The 25,764-nt window shown below is 34.0% G+C and overlaps 1 protein-coding gene and 1 pseudogene across 1 annotated transcript in view; one reads left to right on the top strand and one right to left on the bottom strand.

Annotated features, from left to right (window-relative positions):
* LOC120421968 (40S ribosomal protein S2-like) overlaps positions 1–25,764 on the top strand; it is a 76,315-nt pseudogene that overhangs the window by 32,894 nt on the left and 17,657 nt on the right.
* The window catches only part of LOC120421974 (uncharacterized), a 207,688-nt gene that overhangs the window by 181,705 nt on the left and 219 nt on the right, over positions 1–25,764 (bottom strand). The window lies entirely within an intron of this gene.

The raw sequence follows: 25,764 nt of genomic DNA, 5'->3' as shown, positions 1-25,764 counted from the left end.
CCCAGGAATTCCCGGGATTTCCCAGGAATTCCCGGGAATTTTGCAACCCCGGGAAATTGGACGCTCTAATGAAAATTCAAAAATCTGTATATTTTGAAGGAATTTTTTGATTGATTTGGTGTCTTCGGCAAAGTTGTAGGTATGGATACGGACTACACTGGAAAAAAATGATACACGGTAAAATTTTTTTGGGGATTTTTTATTTAACTGTTTGTCACTAAAACATGATTTGCAAAAAACACTATTTTTTTTTTTTTTTTTTTGATATGTTTAAGACGACATAAAATGCCAACTTTTCAGAAATTTGCAGGTAGCGCAAAAAATCTGTGAGCGAGTTATGAATTTTTGAATCAATACTGATTTTTTCAAAAAATCGAAAAATTGGTCGCAAAAATTTTTCAACTTCATTTTTCGATGTATCAAATCAAATCAAATTTGCAATAAAAAAGTACTTTAGTGAAATTTTGATAAAGTGCACCGTTTTCAAGTTAAATCCATTTTTAGGTGAAGTAAAGTAAATCTTTCCCTGTTCCTGAGGGGAACACCCATGAAGAGTATCGGGACCGGCATTTACAAAGCGGATTCAGTGACAGTTTATTTATCAACTTAATGTTAACATGTTACGGTCAATGTTAACATTCCATAGGTTGTCTTCCTAAGGTGTCTTGATAAGGTCCACTACCTTCCCTTTACTAAGCAATCGAATCCAGAAGGTAAAAGATCACCAGTTATGTTGGTCCGAGCCGGGATTTGAACCCCGATCTATCGCTTACGAGGCGGAAGCGTTACCACTAGGATACGGTCTCAGTCTTCTTTTTCTTTTTAGTTGACTTTTTTGAAAATAGTCGCAGTTTTTCATTTTTAAAAATTAGTGCACATGTTTGCCCACTTTTGAAAAAAATAGTTTTGAAAAGCTCAACATTTTTAAAGCTAATGTCAGTTAAAACATCAGTTTTGTCAAGGTATGATAGATTTGGGCTCCAATCGACAGAATTGAATTGTAGTGTTATAAAACCTTGACGAAATTTATTTTACTTGCTTTACCAATTTGATGTAGATTCTGAAGAATTAATAATGCTTGAAAGAATTAAATAAATCACACAAAAAATACTATATAAAACGATTTTGACGTTTTGACCTTCTGACCTTTTGGCTTATTGACCTTTTGTCATTTTTTTTTTATTTTGACATCTTGTCTTTGCGACCTGAGCCCGATTTCGACCGTTTTTATATATCCCTGTGACCCAAGAATCTTTTTTGTGTCATAAGTTTAGTTTATTTGATTTTTTTTTTCACAAAAACTCAATCTCCAAAAATACGTATTTTTTTTTTATTTTAGAGTTTTTTAAAATGGTTTAGGGGACAAAACTCCACAACTTATGAGCCATAAAGGAATATGAATTTTTGAAGATTTTTTGATTTTTTTAAAAAACTAGTGATTTTTTGAAAAAAAAATGAATTTAATACATTTACAATGTTTTTGAAAACAATATTTTTATTTTTTTTATCAAGACTAACTTTTTAAAAGGGAGTAATACTGAATGTTTGACCATTTTAAAATGTTAGTCTCGAATAAAAAAATAAATAAAATATTGTTCTCAAAAGATCGAAAAATGTTTAATTTTTTCGGACCATTAGTTGCTGAGATATCGGTATTAGAAAATGAATGGTTTTTTTTTGGTGAAGCTTATAAAACATCAATTTTCCTGTTTCTTTTTATTTAACCCGCTGAGATACAGCTAACAGAAGTCCAATTTCCAATTAAACAATTTGATAGCAAATTTTCTGAACCTTGAAAAACAATATTTTCCAAAAATGGTCACTATTTTCAAAAATCGATAAACTGCAAATATTTCGATGAAAGCATACTTTCGGTGGCTATATCATGAATAAGGGGCCCTATATCAAAAATACCTTTTTAAACTTTTCGATTGCAAATTCAATTTTACATAAAAAAATTAGGTCAATTTAATGTTACGTATGAATTTTCGATTAGTTTTTCAAAAATCACTATCTTTAAAAAATCATAACTCTAAACTAAAATATTTAAAAAAAATCTCAAAAATAACAGAAATATTTATTCAGGGAAATTGAGTTTTTGTGAAAAAAAAGTTAATAAAAATTCGCTATTTTTTTCGTGTACCTATTTTTTCTAATGTTCCTCAATAATACCTACAACTTTGCCGAAGACACTAAGTTGATCAGCAAAATCATTCAAAATTTACAGATTTTCGATTGTTTTTGTACCATTTTTTTTATGGACAGCTATCAAAATTCCATGGAGACTTGTATGGGTGAATCAATTACACAAAATAGCTTCTTTGGTCATAGGGAAGGCCACAACAAAGTTTTAGCCAAATAAAAAATACAAATAAAATCCTTTTCCGGTTTTGGTAGAAATTTGCTCAACTGTTAATGTAATGTAATGCATTTTTTCTATTAATGCACTGTCAATAATGACAAAATACTTTAACCCCCTTTAAAATATATTGTTTCCGTTTTTTCCTATGCTTAGGATGCCGTTTTGTTCAACTTTTGGTTTTTGAAAATCATTACTTCTCTTGTAAAATGCTAATCTTCATTATTTTTGAAAAATTTTGCGTGCATTTTTTTTTATTTGTTTTTGTATGTATTGGTCTTTTTAGTAATTCCTACAACCTCCAATCATTTTCGCCTTTTTGTCGTTTTTTTTAAATAATTTTTAAACATTTTTTCGATTTTTGATTTGATTAGATTTTGATTTTTCTTTGATTTTGTCATGGACAAAATCGGAAAATGCCCTAACTCCTCTCCGATTTGCATGAAACTATGTTCTAAGGGTTATTGTTGGTCCCTGATCATAAATCCGAGGTACCATTTGAATATACGGAAAAGAACGTGTTTTTTTTTTATTAATTTGCAGCCTAAAATTTGGATTTATTCAAAAATAACGTGCTCAACATTCTGAAATAAACGTATTTTTCATCGAAAAAAATTTAAACCTTGGATTTTTTTTGTAACTCTACTTTATATTTTTTGTATATTTATTTTATGTTTTTTGGCTTTAGTTGATGTTTTTCGGTGAGAAATGAAACAAAATTCTTCTTCGTTACGTTTCGGCCTACTTCTTGGTTTCGGCCATCTTCAGACCGAAACCAAGAAGTAGGCCGAAACGTAACGAAGAAGAATTTTGTTTCATTTCTCACCGAAAAACATCAACTAAAGCCAAAAAACAAAAATTCTCGGTGACCAAAACTATCAAACACATATTTATTTTATGGAAAGTTTAGTGAACTTTTCGAGTCTGTAACAACCCAGAAGAATCATTTCTCAATTAGATCTAAAAAATCATGTTAAATTTTCGTGATATTCGATGAAAAATAAGTTTTTTTAGAATTCTGAGTACGCCATCAAATCGGGCGTCCAATTTAACATAAAAGTCCATTATAAATCAAATTTCCATTTCACCACCATTACAAAAATTACAAAAAATACCCCTTAGGACAAAGTTTTACGCAAATCGAAGAGAGGTCTGGGCAACTTTTTCCGATTTCATGTGATTTGGCGGAAGATTACCCTAATAAGTTGGCCTTACTTCATCATACATAGTAAAAAATAATGTAAATTTGGAAGCTGTAAGGTTGAATATTACCTCTTTTATGATGTAATTTTACCTCAATTTAGACTGAAAAAGTGACATTACAGCAAAGTGGTAAAATTACACATTTCCAGAGGTAAAATTTCACCTTTTTTCTGACATAAAAGATGTACCCCTTCCCAGATGTAATATCACCATGAATTTTTTTGTGTAATCCTTCCAACAGTACATTCACCTTAATCAAAAACCAAATTTCACCAATTCCAAGAGTGTTTCAGCTCATCACCTTCCAGCAGCAGGAGCAGGCTTTCTCATTGACTTCTAGAACCATTTTGCGTTCCAAATTGTGTCACTCAGCTGAAAGCTTCTCGGAAAACTAAAGCATTCCAGAAGCGCCCCAAGCAACAAGCAGCAAATTACATCGAAATGTTGCTGATATGTGCTCTTGCCAGCACCCCCTTAACCTGTTGTGGGCTGAGTGTTGTTCCAAAGTCTACAATTTATTCATCTCGGCGTTCGAGAAAGGATGCTCTTTCGCTCGGAAGAAGCACTTCAAAGCAATTTCGACGCTCGAGCTCTAAAGAATCTACACTGCTGAGGGTGTAGAAGCCCTTGATGATATGGAAATTCGATTGAAAATCGATAGTGCCTAGCTCGATTGTCTTGTGTTGCTTCAGATTTGTTGAAATCTCCCAAAAAACACAATCTAGCCCCGTGTCGGATTCAATAGAATCGATTATTTAGTGCAACTGATTTAAATTTTAACAGGGTAATCAATTTTCACTTAGTTTGGGAACAACGAGCAAACAGCAAATAGTTCTCCTGAATACCTTTTTTGCTTTCCTTTCAGAAATTTAATCGGATCCGGAGCTTTTCACCGTGCTAGAGAGTGAACGAATCTCAAGTGCCTAGTCGAGCTGTGCAAACTGTGTTGATAGAGCTTTGCTGGTCTTGATGTTGGAAAGTGGAATTTCCACGTACTTTTGCTAAGGCGAAGGTGAAATGTTCAAGACAATGGGAGAATGCTTTCGATGGCGGAGTTCGCTAGTCTTGCCCAGCATCGGATGAACTGCTTTTGAATTGAAATAAAAAATAAGAAGCGAACGACTGGAACTTTTGTGTCGGGATTCACTTTGAATTGAAAATGAGGCTATTCTGAGGAACCTTGGATGGGATGAGGAGATGCTGATGGATTTAAAGTTTACTCGATGGGGATCGATACTGATGGAAATTGGAAATTGATTCAACAAGATAGGGAGTGGAGAGCGTGGACTTGCGAAGTCACGTTGGGTTTTGGGATGGAGAAGCATTAATTCACCATGATATAATAATCTTGAAACAAAGTTAAATTAATCATCAGTTACTTTGCATTGATGGATTTTCAACTACTCTAATGACTTGACGATTTTTAATCTTGTCTATTGAATATAATATGAGTATTTGAAGTTATCAATCATTTGTGTAGTAGTTATAGCAAATGTTCTAAATTCGATGTTTTGAAGAAATAAAACGATGAAATAGAAATTCGTCAAAGGAATCAATAAAGAGCATTCAATGAAAAGTTTGCTTGAGAATTTTTTTTCTGAGTAAAATCAATTTTGAAGTTATTTTGCGCTATTGGATTGTTAATAGAGGATCTTCAAACGTTTTGAGAGCTGCTCAAAAATGATTTGCATTATTCAACAGATACTCCGGCAAGTTAAGAATATTCGTATTTTGTCCGTCTAATCAAGGGGTTTCCAGCATCAAGGATTACTGACCAGTCTAAATGGAATTACCAGGATTACTGGCAATATACCACGGATTACTTTGATTTCCCAGAATTACTTGGGATTACCAGAAACCACGCAGAATTGCTAAAAATTTATAAAAATAACTTGAATTACTGCCTAGCCTCCAGCATATTGGGAAAAGTCTTTGGAATTGGATCGACTGACAGCTGTCAAATACACAAAACCACGTGCTTGGCAATAATGCGTCCATCCCCGTAATTCCCGGCTCAAAATTCCAGGGATTTTTTTTTCAAAAACCGGGATTTTCCGAATCCCGACAATTTTTATATTGTGTACGGGGAATTCCTGGAATTATACAAAAATCTAATTTTGGCCTGGAAATTACATAAGCATTACAATTAATAAGTTTAAACTTTTCTAAAATCTTACATAAATTGTTACCATTTTATTTGTTGTCATTTTTGTTTTTTAGATATTTTGAACCAATTTTTTAAGCTGTTTTAGTCAGGCCTGCAAGAAGTTTCCAACCCAGCGTACACAAGAAGCAAACCAAAATGTCAGTTCACTGCTAGTATGTGACTGTAAGCCTACTGTGTCTATTCAACCACTGCCGCCTGACTCGTGCCGGTCGGCTGCTGGAGAATGAGACGTGAAAAAATTAGCTACACTCACTCAATTCGTGTCATATGACTGACTCGTAAAATCCTCTTTAAACACTATTTTGACTATTTTTAAACAATTGAACGGTTCTAGACTGTGCAAAACACTTAAAACAACCATAACTTATATTCAAAATTACATTTCCACGCATAAATACGAACTTTTTGTGTAAAAACTTGTTTCTTTATGTGTGTGCGTGCAACGTCGAATGAGCGTTGGTCGACTACTGCCACGTAGTGCAGCTGCTCAGTGATCTAGGGCACTCACGACTGCGACGGGTTTGTTCATGTCACGGTTTTGCGATTCAGTGAATGGAGATGAAAAATTCGTGTCAGCGTCGCCGTTTTTCGCGGCATGACCCCTGATATTTTCAGCACTGGTTTTAGTTATGTCATATAGAAATAAATTAAAAATAAATATTTATAAGATACTTATTTAATTTGAATTAGAAATGTGGTGCATATAAAATTCAAAGCACAACAGAGAACAACATAATTAGTTCAAGCTATCTAAAAACTGCTATCCTTGTTTAGAGTAAGCTTATTCTATAACTTTAAACCTTGAAAAACATAACAAATATAAACATATTTGACATATAATAACATAGATTTTGTGACTTTTTCAAATACTTCATGGAAATAAATATTTTTCCCGTTTTCCGGAAAACTCAAAACCCGGGATTTTGACGTTTGAGTGCTTTTTTATTCGAATACATTTGAATTAGAGAGCATCCAAATTAGCGGACATTCCGAATCCACTCTGTACTTCTTACAACCATAAAAGGCATCAAGCAAAATGCATTCTGCCGACTTCCCTTAAAAGAATTACTAGTAGTTACTTGAATTGATGGGAAATACACGAATTACTGAGTAACTATGGAATTACACTAATTCCCGTACTAGCTATAACTTTGGTTTCTTACATGAAAACTAATAGGCAATAAATAGAATCATAAAAAGTTTATCGAATTTATTTATTTAACAGTTATTTTTAATTATTTTATTATTTTCTGAAGTATGTTTTAACAAAAAAGAACCATGGAATTACCAGAATTACTGGGATTATTAAGAATTACCAGGATTACTCTGGAATTACTCAGTAAATCCGGAATTACAGAATTACTTGATCAAGTTCCAAGTAATTCCGGATTAGTGACCAGTCTGACACGATGCCCAAAAAATCACGGGGGCAAAAAAAATTTTTTTCAAAATACATCAAAATTTCAATGGAAATTAATGTGAAATCAGCTAAAATCAATTCAAAATGCATTCCCTTGCGTTTAGAATTGTTTTTAGCATGTTTGGGTTGATTAAAAACACAATTAGAATTTTTGAAAATTTTCGTTTTCGTCAAATCTTACATTTTTTGATAACTAATGATTGCAAAACAACTGAACTAATGTAAAATGCATTTGAAAACACTTTTTGCATTCAAATGTTGAGACTATGGCTTGTCGTTTAAAATTTTGTATATTTTTTTTATTTTTTTCAAAGTCTTGAATTATTTTGGCAATAATCTTATCAACGATAACGGATGGAAGCTAGTTTTTTTAATTGACTTGATTTCTTTTATTTTCAAGAATAGATTTTTTGATAGTGTAATAAGTATCAAAGTATACATACTTTTTTCACAAAATACCTTAATTTTAAAAAAATACTAAAAAATTTCAAGTTTGCAATGTTGGTATCAAACGAAGGGAAATTTTTGATGCTTTTTCTCTTTTTTTGGAGTTTTTTTTGTAAAATATTAAATTTTTCACAAAATATCGTATTTTTCGAAAATATTTAAATTTTTATGATTTGCAATTTAGGTATCAAACGAAGTAAAATGTAGTATGTATTTTCATTTAACTAGAGTTTTTGTTAAATACCGTAAACTGGGGTGACTTTGATAGCCCGGGGTGACTTTGATAGGTTTTTCAAATGCCCGTCAAATTAATATCTAAACATTTTTGAGAATTTTGAGTATGTAAGCATTAAGGGATAGCTTATTATCGAACATATATGCAAAAATGAGACTGTTACATTGGATGTATCAAAATTAGTGACCAAATCAAATTTCTATCAATGTCACCCCGGGCTAAAGTCATCTCAGTTTACGGTACTCGAATTTTCACAAAAAAAAAACACATTTCTTTAAAAACTGACGGTATTTTGTGAAAATTTTAGTATTTTATAATCGAAGCTGTAAACAATTTCAAATTATGAGAATTTGACTATGTTAAAAAATACGATATTTGTAAAAAATTTAGTATTTTACAAAAAAAAATCTTTGTAAGTGAAAATGCATGCCAAATTTTGCTTCGTTTGATAATTATATCATAATTTGCAAATTATTAAAAAATGATTATTTTCGAAAAATTTGAGTATTTTGTGTTTAATATTAAAAAAAACTGTAATAAAGTGAATAATTAGTTTCGCATTTTACCCATATTGCGATTCTAAAAATTTTAGTATTTTCGAAAAAATACGGTATTTTGTTTTTTTTTTACTATTCATACTTTGAGCCTTAAGCCATTGAACATATATTTTTAAGTTAATGTCATGCCTCTCCTCCTTCCCCTTTCATAAATGACCCAAAAAATCAGGAAACAAAAAATATTATTTTTCAGGAAACTTCAAAATTTGAATGAGATTATACATCTAAATTAACTGAAAACAATGAAAAATGCACCGAAATAAAACTTTTGTTTCGCATTTTTTTGTCAATTCTTTAATATTTTGGAAACTAATGAATGCAAAACATTTGGAAAGATGTATTATGCATTTTTAAACCCTTTTTGCAGTAAATTTTTGAATAAATGGCTCGTAATTTTAATTGCTATATTTTTTTTATTTTTTTGCTTTCAAAACTAGTTCTGAAAATTTAAACTTTTTTTTTTGAAAATATAACATCGTTAAAAATAATTAATGAAAACATTTTTCTATCATTTGAATCATTTGGATTCTAACAAGAATGTTTTTTATCGATTTTTTCTTGTTGTGGAAATTAATTAAAAACTTATTTAATAAGTCTATATTATAATCTTAATCAAATTTATGTAGCAAAAATGACTAATTTAAATTTAATTTACAGGTTTTGTCTTCCGATCCTTTTAAGCACTATCTCAAAAAATCAAGGAGCAAAAACAAAATATATGTCGTAGAAATAAATGTTCAACTTCAAATAAGTATTTCAAATTAAATGTTTTAATGTAAAAAACGAAAAATTGAAATAAAAATCACAAAATTTTGCCACCAATGTCTTAGAGGACTGAACAAATGACTATGTCGGAAAAGATACGCTTATCAGGTTAAATTGTTTCTAAAAGGAAGTCATATTAAATTACCCCAAAATGACTCCCACGTCACCACCAGAAATCGTCTGGGAATTTAATTTGTTCTGACTGATCCTTCCCAAAACAAAAAAAAAAACTCAAAAAAAGTCCCGAAAAATCCCCCCGTCCCCCTTTCAGGAAACAAACCACCCCGATTATGCCCGTGTCCCGCGGGAAGCCAACTGTTAAATGATCAACTTTTTTTTCCATCTCCAAGAAAACAACGATAAAAAAAGCAAGAAAGCCACAACCTTAACTTTCATGACGGGCGCGTTAAACTTTTTAAAAACGATTTTTCGTGCCTTTTTAAGACTGTTGGCTGCGTGGAGTTTTCCCGCATCACTTTCCCATCACGATTAACAAGATTTTCTAGGGGGCACGTCGTCACCCTCCCCCTCCCCAATCTCCTTTCTTTTGTTTTTCTTTTTGCGTGAAACTTTTTTCGCATCACATTTCAAGACGAGCCAAAAATTCCTAGGAAATCAAAAAATATATGCAAATCACTGAAATAATGAGGAAAAAATACGGCGGGCCCTAACTGAAACAGAAAACAGACAAAAGGGAAAACTTTTTCGTCAAAGTTTGAAGAAAAGAAGAAAAATAAAACGCAGAGTAACTTGTAACAGTCAACTTTTTCATTGAATATCTTTGCTTTTCAGAGTAGCTGAGGCAGTGCAGTGACAACACGTCAGAACAGATTCCATCAACTTTTTTTTTTGAAACATTTTTCTCGGGAAAACCCCAAAAGAAAAATTGATATTGGGTAGCCAGGGGAAATTAAAGATTTAAATATTCAGGGCAGTGTGGGGGGTCTACTTGGGGAATTCTTTCTTTTTTTCACTCTCCCTCTGGTTGGTTTTCTTTTTTTCGGAGGTTGAGTTCTCAGAAGGACGAGAAATGATGGTGGTCACGGTAGAACACTGAGTTTTCTGAACTTCTGATACATTTTTTCGTCTCAGTCAAATGCTGCCGGTTGGGGCGCAAGCTGTGATCGATCAGAGCAAATGCGATTTTTCTCTTTATTTCCGTTTATTTCACACTAAATTGAGAAGAAAAGTGAACTTGAATTTGGCGGGAAGTTTTCGTGGGAAAATAAATTTATTCTCCCGCATTGACACCCAGCTGTTCCGGGAAACGTTTCACTTTGCAGAGAATCAATTTCCCGGCAAGACAAGTTGCTGCAATTGGAGAAGAATGAAAACTTTGACGACTAGAGGCAACTTCTCTCAATGTCAGATAGGTTTCAACACAATGGATTGTGTTTGTTCGTATCGTTTATTAAATTTATAATGTTTTTAAGTGTATGAAAATAGTAGTTTATGCAACAAGTTGCAAAAAGAGGATTTTTTCAGCACGAGTCGTACATTTATCCAACGAGGTTCACCGAGTTGAATAAATACGAAGAGTGCTGAAAAAATCAAGTTTTGCAACGAGTTCCATACAACATTTTTTGCAATTCCGAAAAACACCCATTGAGTGAAATTTTAAGTCAAATTTTCATGTATATTGTCAATAAATCATTTAAATCAAAAAAATGTTGAAAAGTGTTACTTTTCAAAACAAGTGCTGAAAAGTTCAACTTTTCAGCACCCATTTCAGTGCTGAAAAGTAGAACTTTTCAGCATTTATTTTGAAAAGTGTTGCTATTAGATTCTGTTATTTTTGGTACAGAAAAGTAGGCTATTTCGTCGTTCAAGAATGACAGGAAAAGTAAGTAGTTTCACGACGGAATTGCAAAAATGTATTTTTGCAAACAAAATTATTCAGGTTTTATTTATTAAAAATAAAGTTTTTCATAATGTTTCAGAAAATTTGATTAGAGATGGATAAACATTTGAAACAAATTAGCTTTTTATGTTAAAAAAATGCTTTGTGACTGAAACAAAAGATTTTTTTCTGCAGAATTTAATGGAAGAATCAAAAGCAAGTGATTTTTTTTAAAAATAAATCTATGATTAAAAACCAATTCTTGGGTCTAAAGAAATAGCATAGCATAGCATAGCATAACGGGTCTGTACCACGCTGTAGGGGGCTTCTTGAAGTCGAAAGAAATCGCCTTAAAAAATAATTGATGACAAAAGTTCAATAATACTATCAGATATCTTAGGGCCAAGGTTTAACAAATAGCACCCTCAGTTTCAAATTGGCTTAAAAATAAAATGATTTTTGAAATTTCATGAAGAAGTTTAATTTTGGAGGAATTTGGAAGAATCTTAGAAACATTTTAAATTGTATTTTTTTAAATGTTTTAGTTTAAATGGGGGGGATTGATGAATCTTCGATCAATCTTGGAAAAATAGGCACATTCTTTAAAAAAATCCACTCCATCCAAATTGAATTTTTGTAAAATGTTGACAAAATAAAAACATATCTCTGGTTAGTTTGCAATACGTTGTAACTGGCATCGCAACCTCCGATACTTATTTATATTTTTCTTTGAAACAAATAAAATTTTCATTGTTTTCAGAAAAGAGCATTCAGATGACGTTCTCATTCACAATTCAATGTATTTTTAAATTTGATAATTCGTAAATTGATAGGGAAACGCTCAATAAATGGCTTTGTTTACTACTGAAGCTTAGGACCTTTTGAAAACTAACCCTATTTATTTTTAGTCATCACTTTTGAAATGTCATAAGGCAAACCGTATGTTTTCCAATTGTTCGGCACGACGCCGAATGTTTTGCCCAGATTTGCGCAACTGTCACCCAGTGTGCGCGAGTCCAGCCCTGCGTCGCTGTCAGTGACGGCGCTGCCAACGTGACAGCGCAAAACGACGCAACGAACGAAAACGGCGCGAAGCGAAGCGCGCGCAAACGAACGGAGGAGAGAGACAGAGTGGAAAATTTTCACTCCGTTTCGAGATGCGAACGAGACACGTCGCGAGTTTGTAAATAGTCCATCAGTTTTTGCAAAGTTTTGAGTAGTAAAGTGAGAAAACCGACCGCAAGTGTTTTTATCACCGGAATCCGAAAATACAGTCCACCCGCAAAATCAAGTTGGGGGATTTAGCCCCAACACCAATGTTTAAAGATAAATTATATCCCATCCCATGAAATTGATTTGAAAAAATCAAAAGGGTGGAATGTTTATTATTTTCAAGATATTTTAGATATTTCAAGTAAAACAATTTCAGAAAGCATTTTTCAATCCTTAATATATCCTTTAAAATAAAAGTGACGCTTTAAAGCATTTTGAACTTTGGAGCCATAGATTCACAGAAAACTTTAAAGTTATATTTCTTATGATAATACTACTGCCAAAAATTTCGTATAAGTATATCAATATTTTGCAAATTTTAGGCAGCATTATACATGTTATCATTTATTTAATAATAATAATTTTATTACTTCATTGAAACTTGTCGGGATCCCGGGAATTCCCGGGATTCTAAAAATTAATTTCGGGAAAATCAAATGGAACGCATAGACGGATCTATCATGCGACCTGTCGATGGATGGGTGAACGAAAAACCTTTCTGATAAGCCATAAAAATTGAAGATCTGAGAACTCTCAACAAATGTATGGCTACTGAAATTAAATGGTAAAAGACTAGGCAATTATGATTCATAACACTTATATTATAATTTTGAAAATTTGGGTCATGTAAGTAGCAATATTTTGAATTTATTAGTAAATTGGGAAAATCAATTTCAGTCCATCAATTTCTTTTTGCATTTCCTCAAATATGCAACATGAAAAAAATATTAAACAAAATCATCAAGTATGTTTCTAATTACTAATTGAATGACGATGTAAATTCTTCAAAAAACTCCCTACAACCCTTAAAATGTGTTTAACAAGCTTCCTTCAATAAGCCTCGTACTCTCGAACAAGCTAGTTATTGATGATGTGTACGCTCTGGAGTGCCTGCTTGGTGGTACCTGAAGTTGTGGAACCATTGGAAAACTCAACCCAGCTCGTTCGTTGGTGGGAATAACGCTTGCAGCAGCGATACGTGATTTCCTCACCCATGACTCTTGAATAATAACATACTTTGCCAGGTTGATGCCTCCCGGCTAGCACACGTGGAGCTGCTCACGTGTAGGGTACGGGAGAATCTCGGGTCGAGCCCACGATGTAAACCATGGAGTGGAGGTGGGAAAGAGGAGTATTGTAGGCTTGTTAGCGACACTTTTAACCCCCCGGGACCGGTGTTTGCGACACACTGAACTTTTGTGTGAAATTTGGTAATCGACAATTTTTTTTTTCAAAATCGCATACTAAGTTGAGATTTGATGGAAGAGTTGATATAAAATTTTGGAATATGAATTTTGACCATTTTTCCATTTTAATTCAAACTGTAAACAAGGTTGAGTAATGTTACCCTCCCTGGCTTGCACGTGACTGTAATCCGGAAGAGGGTACATTTGCTGGAGGGGCATGACAGAACCGTTTATTGAAAATCGCGTTTTCGCGTATCAATGCTTGGGTGAAGTTGTGAAAACGGATTAGAAAGACGGTGTGCGTCTGTCGCTCAGGACATATTTCCCAAGACCTTCAACATCCGTTTTGACACCTTTGGGAGGTTGGGGTAGGGGGACTTCCAAAGGCCAAAATTTCTGTAACAAATTTATAACGTTTTTTCATCTCATTATCCGTGTCCTCAGTGATGGCAAGAGGTTTTGAGCTCGAACCAAGCCCACCGAAAAAAAGCATTCTACAACTTGGAGTTTTCCATCGAGGACGGAACCCAGTTAGCACGTAATCGCCTTATATTAGGACCCTGTTTACAAGGTTACCATCTCCACCGGTGGGGACGGGGGGGCTAGCAAAAAAGGGAGGTGAAGTTTGGTGGAGGCAATGTTAGTATGTAATAAGCTACAAATTGGGCCTCAAGGTGCTTTTCCTGGCGTGTGCGTGAGTTCATGTGTGCGACAGCGATGTTGGAAAAGGTAAATTTGAACCACATTGGCGGAAATTATTCGCGCACACACACAGGTGCGAATGGGGCATTAGTTTGTTGCGGGGCCAATGATTTCCGGTGAAGATCTAGGGCACAGTCGAGCAAGCTGACGTGTGCCCTCGGGGAACCGTAATCGAGTGTTGTGATTTTTATCCCTGTTTTTTTTCATGAGGGGGAAATTGAATTATAGATAGCATGCTGTAAATTTAGTCAACGCATGTTTGCAAGATTTTCTACAGAGTAGTTAGTAGATATTTTTGAAAGGCTAAAAAAAAAAATCTTTTAGTTTTCACTCTGAACCTTGAAAATCGGACAATTAGTTTCTGTGATACAGCCTCACAAATAATTTAAAACGATAAAATAATTCAAAGTTAAAAAATTAAACCTTTGCAAAAAAACTAATCTTTTAAGAAGAATTAAGCTTTACTTTTGAAAAGTTCTACAAATAGATAGTTCTCCTTATTTCATGGTTTAGACCAAATATATATTTTTTCGAATATTTTGAAATCAGCCAATCGGCAAATCAGAAAAAAATCGCAAAATTTTCATTTTTAAATCAACGTCATATTTTCGAAATATCGTCAGTTGAAAAATACAGGCTAATTAGGTGGCACTTAGAAAAACTTATTTTCATCGATTCGATTCGACTGATTCACTGAAATTAATTGTCCGATTTTTAAAGTCTCTGTGAGAAAATTTTAGTTTAGTACAGTCAAGACTCAAATATCCGAAGCCTCGATTATCCGAAGTTTCGATTACCCGAAATTCGATTATTCGAAGGTTGGTATGGGACTTCGGATAATCGAATCACGAACAAAAAAAATGTTTTCGTATTTTTTTTCATTTTCTTGTTTTTAACATAAAATTTGAGTTCTACGACCCAATTTAAGTCACATTTGAGTTGTTGATTGCCTATTAAGATATAAAATAGTTTTTTTTCAATATTGCATCACGGCCATTTTGGCCGCCATCCTGGATTTACAAATTCTGAATCATTTTAGCGTAGTTAGGGGTCATACTTAAGCTCGATAATCAAAAATTAAACAAAGAAAAAAAAATTTTTTTTTTTCGTGATTCGATTATCCGAAGTGAAGTTTTTTCGAGGCCTTCGGATAATCGAGTCTGGACTATTCATTGTTTTCAGCTATTAAAAAAAAAATCTTGGGTGACTGACTATTCATAAAGACTTAAAACAACCGAAAAATGAAAAATTTCCGAAAATTATTTTCTAGAAGGGAAAGCGGTGCACTGTATGTAACTGACAGGTTGAAAAAAGCCCTATGCAATTACTAATTATTTTCAAACGGAATTGTATGAAAATTTATTAGCACTAAGGACCTTAAGGAGTAGTTTTTAACAATTTTTTATCAGTTTTAAAAGTCAGATAACTATAATTAGGAAAATATTGATTAATTGCATTATTTTCACATTCTCAAAGTGTCGTGTTTTCTCAGTGAAAATTAGTCTGAATTGGAAAACGAACTGTATTATTGGATTCTCTGGACAAATCTATACGCTGAGAACAGTTGAAAAAAAGTTTTGACTTTTTCAAAAAATCAAAAACAAAATTAAAAAATATGAAACTTGAAATAACAAGCCGTGGTTTCAACAGTTGGATGAAAATAGTGTTTTAAAATGCAATCATTAGTTTTCGGCATTGACGGAATAAGGGATTGTAAGGTCAAAGTTTCATCTAGATAAAGAAAATTACAAATTTAAAAATTGTGAAATAATTTGCGAAATTCTAGAAAACTATTCTACAAGCTTTTGTTGTAAGAATAAAACATTGTTAACAAAGTACAGTACCGCTTAAGCTCTTTAAAAAATGACTTTTCATAAAAGAAACATATTTTTAAAAATGAAATAGATTTTGCAGGTTATTGCATGGTTAATCGATGTCATTTAACTGTCATTTAGCTCTTTTGGTTTCAAATCGACCGATTTCGATAGTTTCAAACACTTGTCGATTGTCTGCGTCGGAAATCCTTTTAAAAGGCATGAAGTAGAATAGGGAAATAATTTATTTAATTCAATCCTTAAATCAAGGTCCAACACTTGAGAAATCTTCAACTAAATTCTGTGAGCTTTGAACCTATATTGAAATCTTATTGATTTGAAGTCACACGAATTAGTTGAATTGATTAGATTTTTTATCTAAATCGTTTTTCCCGTAGCAATCTCAACCTTGCCTTGTTATGATTATTCGCCAAGCCTCGCAATTGTTGTCACCGTTAATTTGCATTTCAATATTCCCCACTAATCACCGTCCGAAAATCAGTTCCATTAGTAGATTATCACCGATTGTTAGCTGTTCCAACAAGTACCTTATAGCGAACCACCACAATTAGCCACGACACACCGCTGGTGCGAAATTCAAATCACTGCGTGAAATTCACCACAATAACGCCATCGCACCTCTGGCATTCATATCAGCGGGCCAAACGAGTGATAAAATCTGCAATTATGCTAATGAGACCACACACGCGATAAGCTTATTTGAGGATTTTTGGAGGAGGTTAGGTGGGGAAGCGGGGAGGTGACTAATAATTTATAATCATTTCATTTCACAAAACCCAAAACAATACCTCTCGTCATGACGTGGTTTTTGCCTTGTTTCAGATTGGCCGGAATTATTAATCAACAAGAGTCCAAAAAAATAAATCAATGTACCGGTCAAAGCAAATTACGAAATCAACGTCGGGGGGCGGCTTTCGGGTCCAGCTCTTTCCCCCCACCTGTCCAACGCGCGCGGTTATTCTCCGGACAAAAGAGTTAAAGCTTTTGTCCCCACAGAAAACGAGGTCGACAAACAGTGGTGCTCACTCAGCAAACACAGCTTTGCCACCCGAGTTTAACCTAAAATTATTCCCATTCACGACCTGCACGACCTTCTTCCTCACCCCTCTTCCGCGTGGTCCACGGTTTCTTCTCCGGATTTTGGTTTGTTTACCGTGGACTTCCCTTCTTCCCTTCTGAGATTGTGACAGACCTGGCCATTTTTCGCACCCATCAGCAAAGTCTAGCTCGGATTTCGGACTTGGACCAGTGAAAAAAGGAAGAGTCCAAGAATCAACGGGGATGAGCTGTTAGTTAGGGAAGAAGGAGGTGGGAATGTTAGTCCTACTCAAACTTTGAGTCCTTTGAGAGAGGGAAAGAAAAGGTGCTTGACATTTTTATTAGCGGCATAATGGGGTGGTTGTGGGTGGTTCTTAGTCATGTCCCCTCGGAGTATTACTTACAGACTGGCGAGTTACCGCGCCGGAATGACGACTACCCAGGGTGGTTGGCAGGGGGTATTTTTAAACCACGACCTTTGCAAAAGTCTGGGGGATTATTATCCTTAAGGGTTGGTTGAACTCGAATGTCTCAAAAAAAATTCTTGGCGACTGTCACTCATTGAAAAATACTGTAATTTGATGTGATGTCTACGGTATGTCCACGCATCAATTTTCCACTTACATTTTGTTTAATGTTAAATGCGTTCACTGAATCTTCTCTGTGGTCAACATAATGCAATAGGGCTGGCCGCTTCAATTTTTGAAATAATTTTATTAATTTTTTTTTGCAATGTCATTATAAATATCCACAAAGTTTTTTTTAAAGAAAATGGTCATCAAACTGAAACTGAAACTGAACTGAAACTGAAACTGAACTGAAACTGAACTGAAACTGAACTGAAACTGAACTGAAACTGAACTGAAACTCAACTGAAACTGAACTGAAACTGAACTGAAACTGAACTGAAACTGAACTGAAACTGAAACTGAAACTGAACTGAAACTGAACTGAAACTGAACTGAAACTGAACTGAAACTGAACTGAAACTGAACTGAAACTGAACTGCAACTGAACTGAAACTGAACTGAAACTGAACTGAAACTGAACTGAAACTGAACTGAAACTGAACTGAAACTGAACTGAAACTGAACTGAAACTGAACTGAAACTGAACTGAAACTGAACTGAAACTGAACTGAAACTGAACTGAAACTGAACTGAAACTGAACTGAAACTGAACTGAAACTAAACTGAAACTGAACTGAAACTGAACTGAAACTGAACTGAAACTGAACTGAAACTGAACTGAAACTGAACTGAAACTAAACTGAAACTGAACTGAAACTTAACTGAAACTGAACTGAAACTGAACTGAAACTGAAACTGAACTGAAACTGAACTGAAACTGAACTGAAACTGAACTGAAACTGAACTGAAACTGAACTGAAACTGAACTGAAACTGAAACTGAACTGAAACTGAACTGAAACTGAACTGAAACTGAACTGAAACTGAACTGAAACTGAACTGAAACTGAACTGAAACTGAACTGACACTGAACTGAAACTGAACTAAAATTGCGACTTAAATTGTGACAGAAATTGTGGCAGACATTGTGACCAGGGTTACCAGGTCTGAACAGAAAAAAATCTAGCGAAAAATCTGGAAAAACCTGGCAAGCCACTTTTCTCAAAGCAATGAGCAACATTGTGTTCAAAAATTGTGTATTTTAATTTTTTATACATTATAGCTTCACAAAATAAATATCACGCATCAATTTATTTTTTTTTAAATTGCCACTCAAAAAATCTAGCAATGCCAGATTTATCTGGCAACCTGGCATCCCTGATTGTGACAGAAATTGTGATAGTAATTATGACAGAAATTGTGACTGAAATTGTGACAGAAATTGTGACAGAAATTATGACAGAAATTATGACTGATATTGTGTCAGAAATTATGACAGAAATTGTGACTGAAATTGTGACAGAAATTATGACTGAAATTGTGACAGGAATTGAGACTGAAATTGCGACTTAAAATTGTGACTAGAATTGTGACTGAAATTGCGACAGAAATTATTACAGAAATCATGACAGAAATTATTACTGAAATTTTGACTGAAATTGTGACAGAAATTATGACAGAAATAATGACTGATATTGTGACTGAAATTGTGACTGAAATTGTGATTGGAGTTGTGACTAAAACCTTTACTGAAATTGTGATTTAAAATGTGACTTGAAATTGTGACTCGAATTGTGACTGAAATTGAGACTGAAATTGCGACAGAAACTATGACAGAAATAATGACTGAAATTGTGACAGAAATTGTGACAGAAAAATTGCGACAAAAATTATGACAGAAATTATGACCGAAATCATGATAGAAACTATGACAGAAATTATGACAGAATTCATGACAGAAATTATGACAGAAATTATGACAGAAATTATGACAGAAATTATGACAGAAATTATGACAGAAATTGAGACAGAAATTAGGACAGAAATTTTTACAGAAATTATGACAGAAATCATGACAGAAATTGTGACTAAAAATGTGACTGAAATTATGACTGAAATTATGACTGAAATTATGAGTAAAATTGTGACTGAAATTGTAACTAAAATTGTGACAAAAATTGTGACTGAAATTGTGACAGAAATTATGACAGAAATAATGATTGAAATTGTGACTGAAATTGCTACTGAAATTGTGACTGAAACTAAACTGAAATTGCCATTGAAAATAGACTGAAACTGAACTGGACAACATCTCAAAATAAATATAATTTTTAGTTTTAAATTTTGAACGACCGAATAAAAACCTCTTCAAAGAATATCGCTCACATTAGTGAATATAAAAGTACACTCCCGGCAGTGTCTCCTCGGGTGGAAAACGACCATGTCATTGGCCTGTTTGGTCCTCCTCCGCTCATGACAAGAAAACGAGGAAGCAAAGCCCTCATAACCGTTTCAACCTGGCAGTAGTTTTGTGTGGGCGGTCTCTCAAGTATTCATACGCGAAAACCGGGACCTGGTTGCCGGCTATTACAACGAACAAGGGTTTTCTCGTCCTGCAGCAAAAATGTCAAACTCAGGTGTCATGAATAATTTGTCCCGATTAGAAGGGGTTGTTAAGGTGCTGGGGGAGGTGGCTTTTGAGGTTTTGAGGTTAAGGTGAAGTTACGATGTGGCTTGTAATTGAAGCTTATTGGTGGTCTGCTGAAATCGATATCTTGTTGAAGTTATCGACAGCAATAAAGCAACTTTCACTTGCAGTGGGTGAGCTTCCGGTGTCAAGTTGAAGTTGATATCTGAATGACAAAAGAGCTATCGCTCAATCGCATTTGCAATGTTTAACTACTCAACTAGAAATAGCGTTTTTAAGCAAAATTGCACTCAAAGCAACAAAAAATGCACATTTGATTCGTGATTGCTGAAGTGGATACTGATGTCGATGTAATGGATTAGAGAAGAGCCGTTTGGAACGAAGTGCTCTCCATTTCTGGGTAAGCCATATAAGCGCGATGGTCCAAATAGGTTCAATTTTGTAGCCTGGAGTGGTCATTATAGCAGCACTGCAGTTCAGAATACAAATGAAACTAAAAAGCAGCGGCTACGCTCAGTTGCACACCAAAAAATTGCATTATTTGCAACCTTTACCTTACTAACAGCACAGCACAAGATTATTCAACTGAGTGTAGCTCCAAAAAGGTCGTGTCCAGCAGCATTTCTGACCGCTCGCTGAGAGCCGATGCAAATCTGTTGAAAATTTCATCCCTACGGTTCACTGAAGCCACCAGCCACCGTTCAATTGGGTAGCTTTGCTCTACACTCCCCTAACCAATGGCAAGTCGGGGCCTAACGTGCAGGATCGAAAATAATCGTATTTTACAGCTGGATGCGCAATTCGGCGAGGATGATGATGAGCTCTCTCAGCCTACAACTAGGCCTCATCCTTTTTAGTGTTTCGGGGCACGTTCCGGGGCGGCGTGGAACTCATGAACCAGAGTCAGGCCAGGCTTGGTAGAGCAGTGCTTTATTTTTGCATGTTGCTTCCGACCGGTCAGAGAGGAAATAAAGAGGTGCTGCTGTACTGGAAGTGACGTGTAAGCGGCAGTATTTTGGGAGGGTTTTGCGTGGGTGACCCGCTGAGGAGGTGGATCGATAAGAAGCGATGTAGTCCGCGAGGCGAACATGGTTCGCCTAATTTGATGGTTTTCGTGTAAGAGAAAAAATATCGAAGGGAACATCGAGAAAGAGAAAATTCAGTTCACAGAACGATGAAAAATGGAGACTCGATTCAAAATATGTTTCATTGAGCTGTCTCAATGAGAGAGATTCATAGCAACTTCAAACAAACAAAGACAAACAATTATTGGAAAACCTTCAAATCTTCGTTTTGCAAAGAAGGGGGGGACGAGAGAAGTCTGTATCTGAGAAAGGAATTTTTTGATCGTGTGCAAAATAATGTGCTCAATTTTTCAAAAATTCCTTCGCCCAAGGCTCCAAAAAAGATGGAACGGTAACTTCAACTCAATGGTTCTCGGGCATAACTGAACCAATCAAGATGATTTTTCTTTCCAGTGATTCGTTAGGATGTCTAGATGATTCTAGATTTTTGCAGAACTTAATTTTATCAAATCTGTAATTCTTGCGATCAAAAACATCGTTCCAACTTTTTTTTTCGCGAGTAAAAAAAAATCGCCAAAGATTCCGTGGTGGCAGTTGTTTTAAAAAAGGTGGAACTTTGTTTTCGGTCGCAGAAATTACAGATTTGATCAAATTAAGTTCTGCAAAAATCTAGAATCATCTAGACATCCTAACGAATCACTGGAAAAAAAATCGTCCCGATTGGTTGAGTAATGCCCGAGAACCAGCGAATTGAAGTTACCGTTCCACCATTTTTGGGAGGCTTGGGCGTCCGTGTAAGTTTGACGTGCGTTGGGCGTTCCAGTGTTAATAAGGGTCCCTATAGTTTTGATTTGTAATTTTATTTTATTTCCCGTGAGTGCCCTTTTTTTGAAGGAAAAATATTACAAGGTTGCAAAAAATCCATAAAAAAATCAAATCATTAAATAATGGTCTTTTTGTTCCTGAGATACAACCATTCAAATATAAAGTACCCAAACAGCACTAAATTTCCAAATGTCTCTGAAAAAATGGTACAATATTCAATAGAGTAATATTGATTTTATTCACTTTCACTTTTCTCTACTTAAAAAAACAGAATGGAAAATTAATAACTTTCAATAATAGTGCTGAAAAGTAGAACTTTGAACACTTAAATGGGTGCTGAAAAGTTGAACTTTTTAGCACTAGCATCGATAAGTGATTTTTTTTTATTTGAACGGTAAATTTACTTATCTTACTTTAATTCTGTTGTAAGCTATTCGTTGCAAAACTTGATTTTTTCAACACTCAAAGTATTTATCCAACTCGGTACACCTCGATGTATAAATGTACGACTTTTTGCAACTTGTTGCAAAAACTACTATTTTGATATTGAAAATCAGACCATTGGTTTCTGAAATATCAGAATTGGAAAATTTGGTAATATATTATAAATATACACTAAGTCTTACAAAACATTAATTATTTTGTTTCAATATTTTTGAGTAATGTATCTCAGGAACGAAAGAAATAATCTTTAATTTTGGTTTTATGATTTTTTTGGATTTATTTGAAGCTTTTTTTGGTATAAATCACAGTGAAATTTATTTTACCATACTTCTAAAAAACCAAAAAATGCTTTTTTTAATCCCAAGGAATATATTTAAAAAATCAAAAATCTTAAAATACAGATTAAGGGAATCAGACTTAAATCAAACTTTTTCTGTGTTTCCATTTGTTTTACGGTCCTAACCAACCTTCCCGAGATACAGATTTTCGAATGACAGACGCGCAAAATCAAATCAGCTAATTTAACATCATTGTTTTGAAATTGATTTTGGATTAAGATTTGGATTCGGAAACTTAAAAAGGTCAAGTGATTTTTTTTTTCTTTTAACATATAAGGGCAGGGGGGGCAGATTGGACCATGGGGGCAGAATGGGCCACCCTTGGTTTTGTGCTTTAGAATGGATTTAGACCAACTGTAAGGCAAGGGTCTTATAAAGGACGTAAAATACCATCACCACACCGAAAACGACGTTTGAATTCGTATTTTTCGAATTATGAGCAAAAATGTAAATTTACTGACAAAACTACGCAAATGTTGTTTATTTCGAGGTTCTTAAATAAGCTTTCTCGAAAGTTAGATTGTTTGAAAAAGTTTGTTCAATGTTTATAATGTTACCAGGAGCTATTACGAAGGTAATCAAACAACAACGGAACCTTCAAATCATTTAGAGGCTTGGTGGTGGAAGTGTTAAATTAAAATCCACTTGGGGGCAGAATGGACCACCCTTTTCCTGCCTTATAAAAACAATCAAAAGTTATGAAATTTTGGTTAAATGGATTATGTCGCTCCTGGTAGGTTCACAAATCACGTTTAATGCAACATTAGTTGATTTTTTAGTTGTTTTGATGCTTATTTGTAAAAATAGTGTCTTATTTCAACATATTAAAACTATTTTCAAAAATGTTTGTTTTGGTAAGTGACTATTTTCATAAAAGTGGTCTAACTTCATGGAAACTATGTTAGAAAGGTCTTTCAAGTCATTTATTATCTCCCTTCAACGTTTTATTAGACAAAATGGCTTGTTTTCTAAGGTGGCCCATTCTGCCCCGCACCCTGGAAAAGTAGTCGAAAAACGTTTTTTTTAAATTGCATAAAAAATAGTTTTAAGCTAAAAATTTCATCAACCAAGTATACAACATTGAAGGGAACATCCCAAAGCATAAGCCTACTACACTGAATTCATAAATCTTTATGGTTTTCTATGGTTTTTGGCGCATTTTTCTTAGGCGGTCCATTCTGGCCCCCCCCCCCTGCCCCTATTTTGCAATGGTTTATTTTTTTATAAATAAGGTAATCTGGTTTGCTTTGAGAAAATTAACTGTAGAAATAAAAGAAACATTCAACCCTTGCAAATTTGAATTGAATTTGTTTTTTTTTTGTTTTGGATAAGCACAAGGATTTGTGTCTTCAGAAACACATTTTTTTCAATTTTGTATTTTGTAACTGTCTACTTAAATATAAAGAAAGAGTTTTTTGGAACCTTGATTCTTTAGTTTCGTATTGCTCTCTATGTCAAGTTTTTTTATTTATTCTGAAAAAAAATGTTATTTAAATAAGTCTTCAAAATACTTTTTAACAACATATTTAGAAACAAAAGAAACATTTAATAATTGCTATTTAAAAAAAATTAAAACTTTGTTGAATGAACATATTTTTACACTGTGATAATGTGTTTTTTTCGATGATGCTGATTTAATTAGAATTTTAAAATTCGAAAAGGTTAATTTTTCCGGAAATATTCCAAATTATTTGAAATCTGATATACTACCTGTACGTGATGGCGTTCCTCAAGGTAGCATTCTGGGTCCAATTTTGTACAATATTGTTAGTTCTGACCTGCCTGATTTGTCCCCAGGATGTCAGAAATCATTTTTTGCTGATGCCACAAAAAAAGTATTTTTTTTCCATGACCCATGAAGAGTATCGGGGCCGCATTAAAAAGCGGATTCACAGAAAAAGATCAATTCCCGTAATCGTGAATTGTGTTCGAAATTTAAGAACCACGAAGCAATTTATTCATGAGTATGGTGCATTTGCACTACAAAAGTGAATATATCCCTTCGTGGTTATTAAATTCATGAACACAATTCACGATTTCGAGACAAAAGGAAAAGATCACCACTGGTGATTCACCAGTTGTGTTGGTCCGAGCCGGGATTTGAACCCCGATCTACCGCTTACGAGGCGGAAGCGTTACCACTAGGCTACGTGGCTCGGTACATCCTCATAGTATAGATAGAATAATTTCTATATCAGATTTAACTTTCAATGCTTTCCTTTTTGACAAAATTTCTTAGAACATATAAAAAATGATTTCAATTGTATTTATCAAAATTAATTTTTAGTTTGAATTCAAAACATCGGCAGATGATTCAGACAGTATATATTTAAAAAAATATTTAAGAAAAAAATCAAGTTCTGACTTGTTTGAACGAAGTCTGTACAACAATATATGTTAGGACAACGGAATCACATTTTCATATTTTTTCACTTTCTTATTTTGGTTTATTGTTCATTGAGCTCTCCAGGCAATAAACCATTTGCAATTGTTTAATTTAGAGTCTCTAACTTAATGATAAAAATATGTAAATAAAAGTTTTTTTGTTGAGATTATTCATAGCATGCTTGAAGGCCTTCGGATAATCAAACATTGATTATTTGTTATTTGTTTATATTTCTCCAATGTTGCAACGGTATTCAGGTTCGTTTTCATTGAACTCTGAATTTTTAAATAATAAATTGGTAGCTTGAAATGTCAAAAAGATTGTAAATCAAATTCTACAAAGAACCTTCAAGGTAAGCTTACAAAATTATCAATTGAACAAGTTTCCTACTCGATTTCTTCTTTTAAACACCTTCCCCTCCATCACCTACTTGACGAATCAAAGTGGGGGGCGAGGGCGAAAGAAAACTTTTCATTTTTCAACAAGCCCATTAAAGCCACCATTGTCGGTCAAACAATAACCTCCCGGAAAAAAACCCCAACCAATCTGACCAAAGCCTCCTCCATAATGGAGACCACGGGACAACATCGCTAATAACAATAACAACACCAAGAAGACGAGGACCTTCCTTCCTTTTTTTAAGCGCTTGTCGTCAGCGGAAAT

This window comes from Culex pipiens, chromosome 2, assembly GCF_016801865.2.
Source record: "Culex pipiens pallens isolate TS chromosome 2, TS_CPP_V2, whole genome shotgun sequence".
NCBI classification, from domain to species: Eukaryota; Metazoa; Arthropoda; class Insecta; order Diptera; family Culicidae; genus Culex; species Culex pipiens.
The sequence above is the reverse complement of the archived record's forward strand: the minus strand, read 5'-3'. Positions and strand labels throughout refer to the sequence as shown.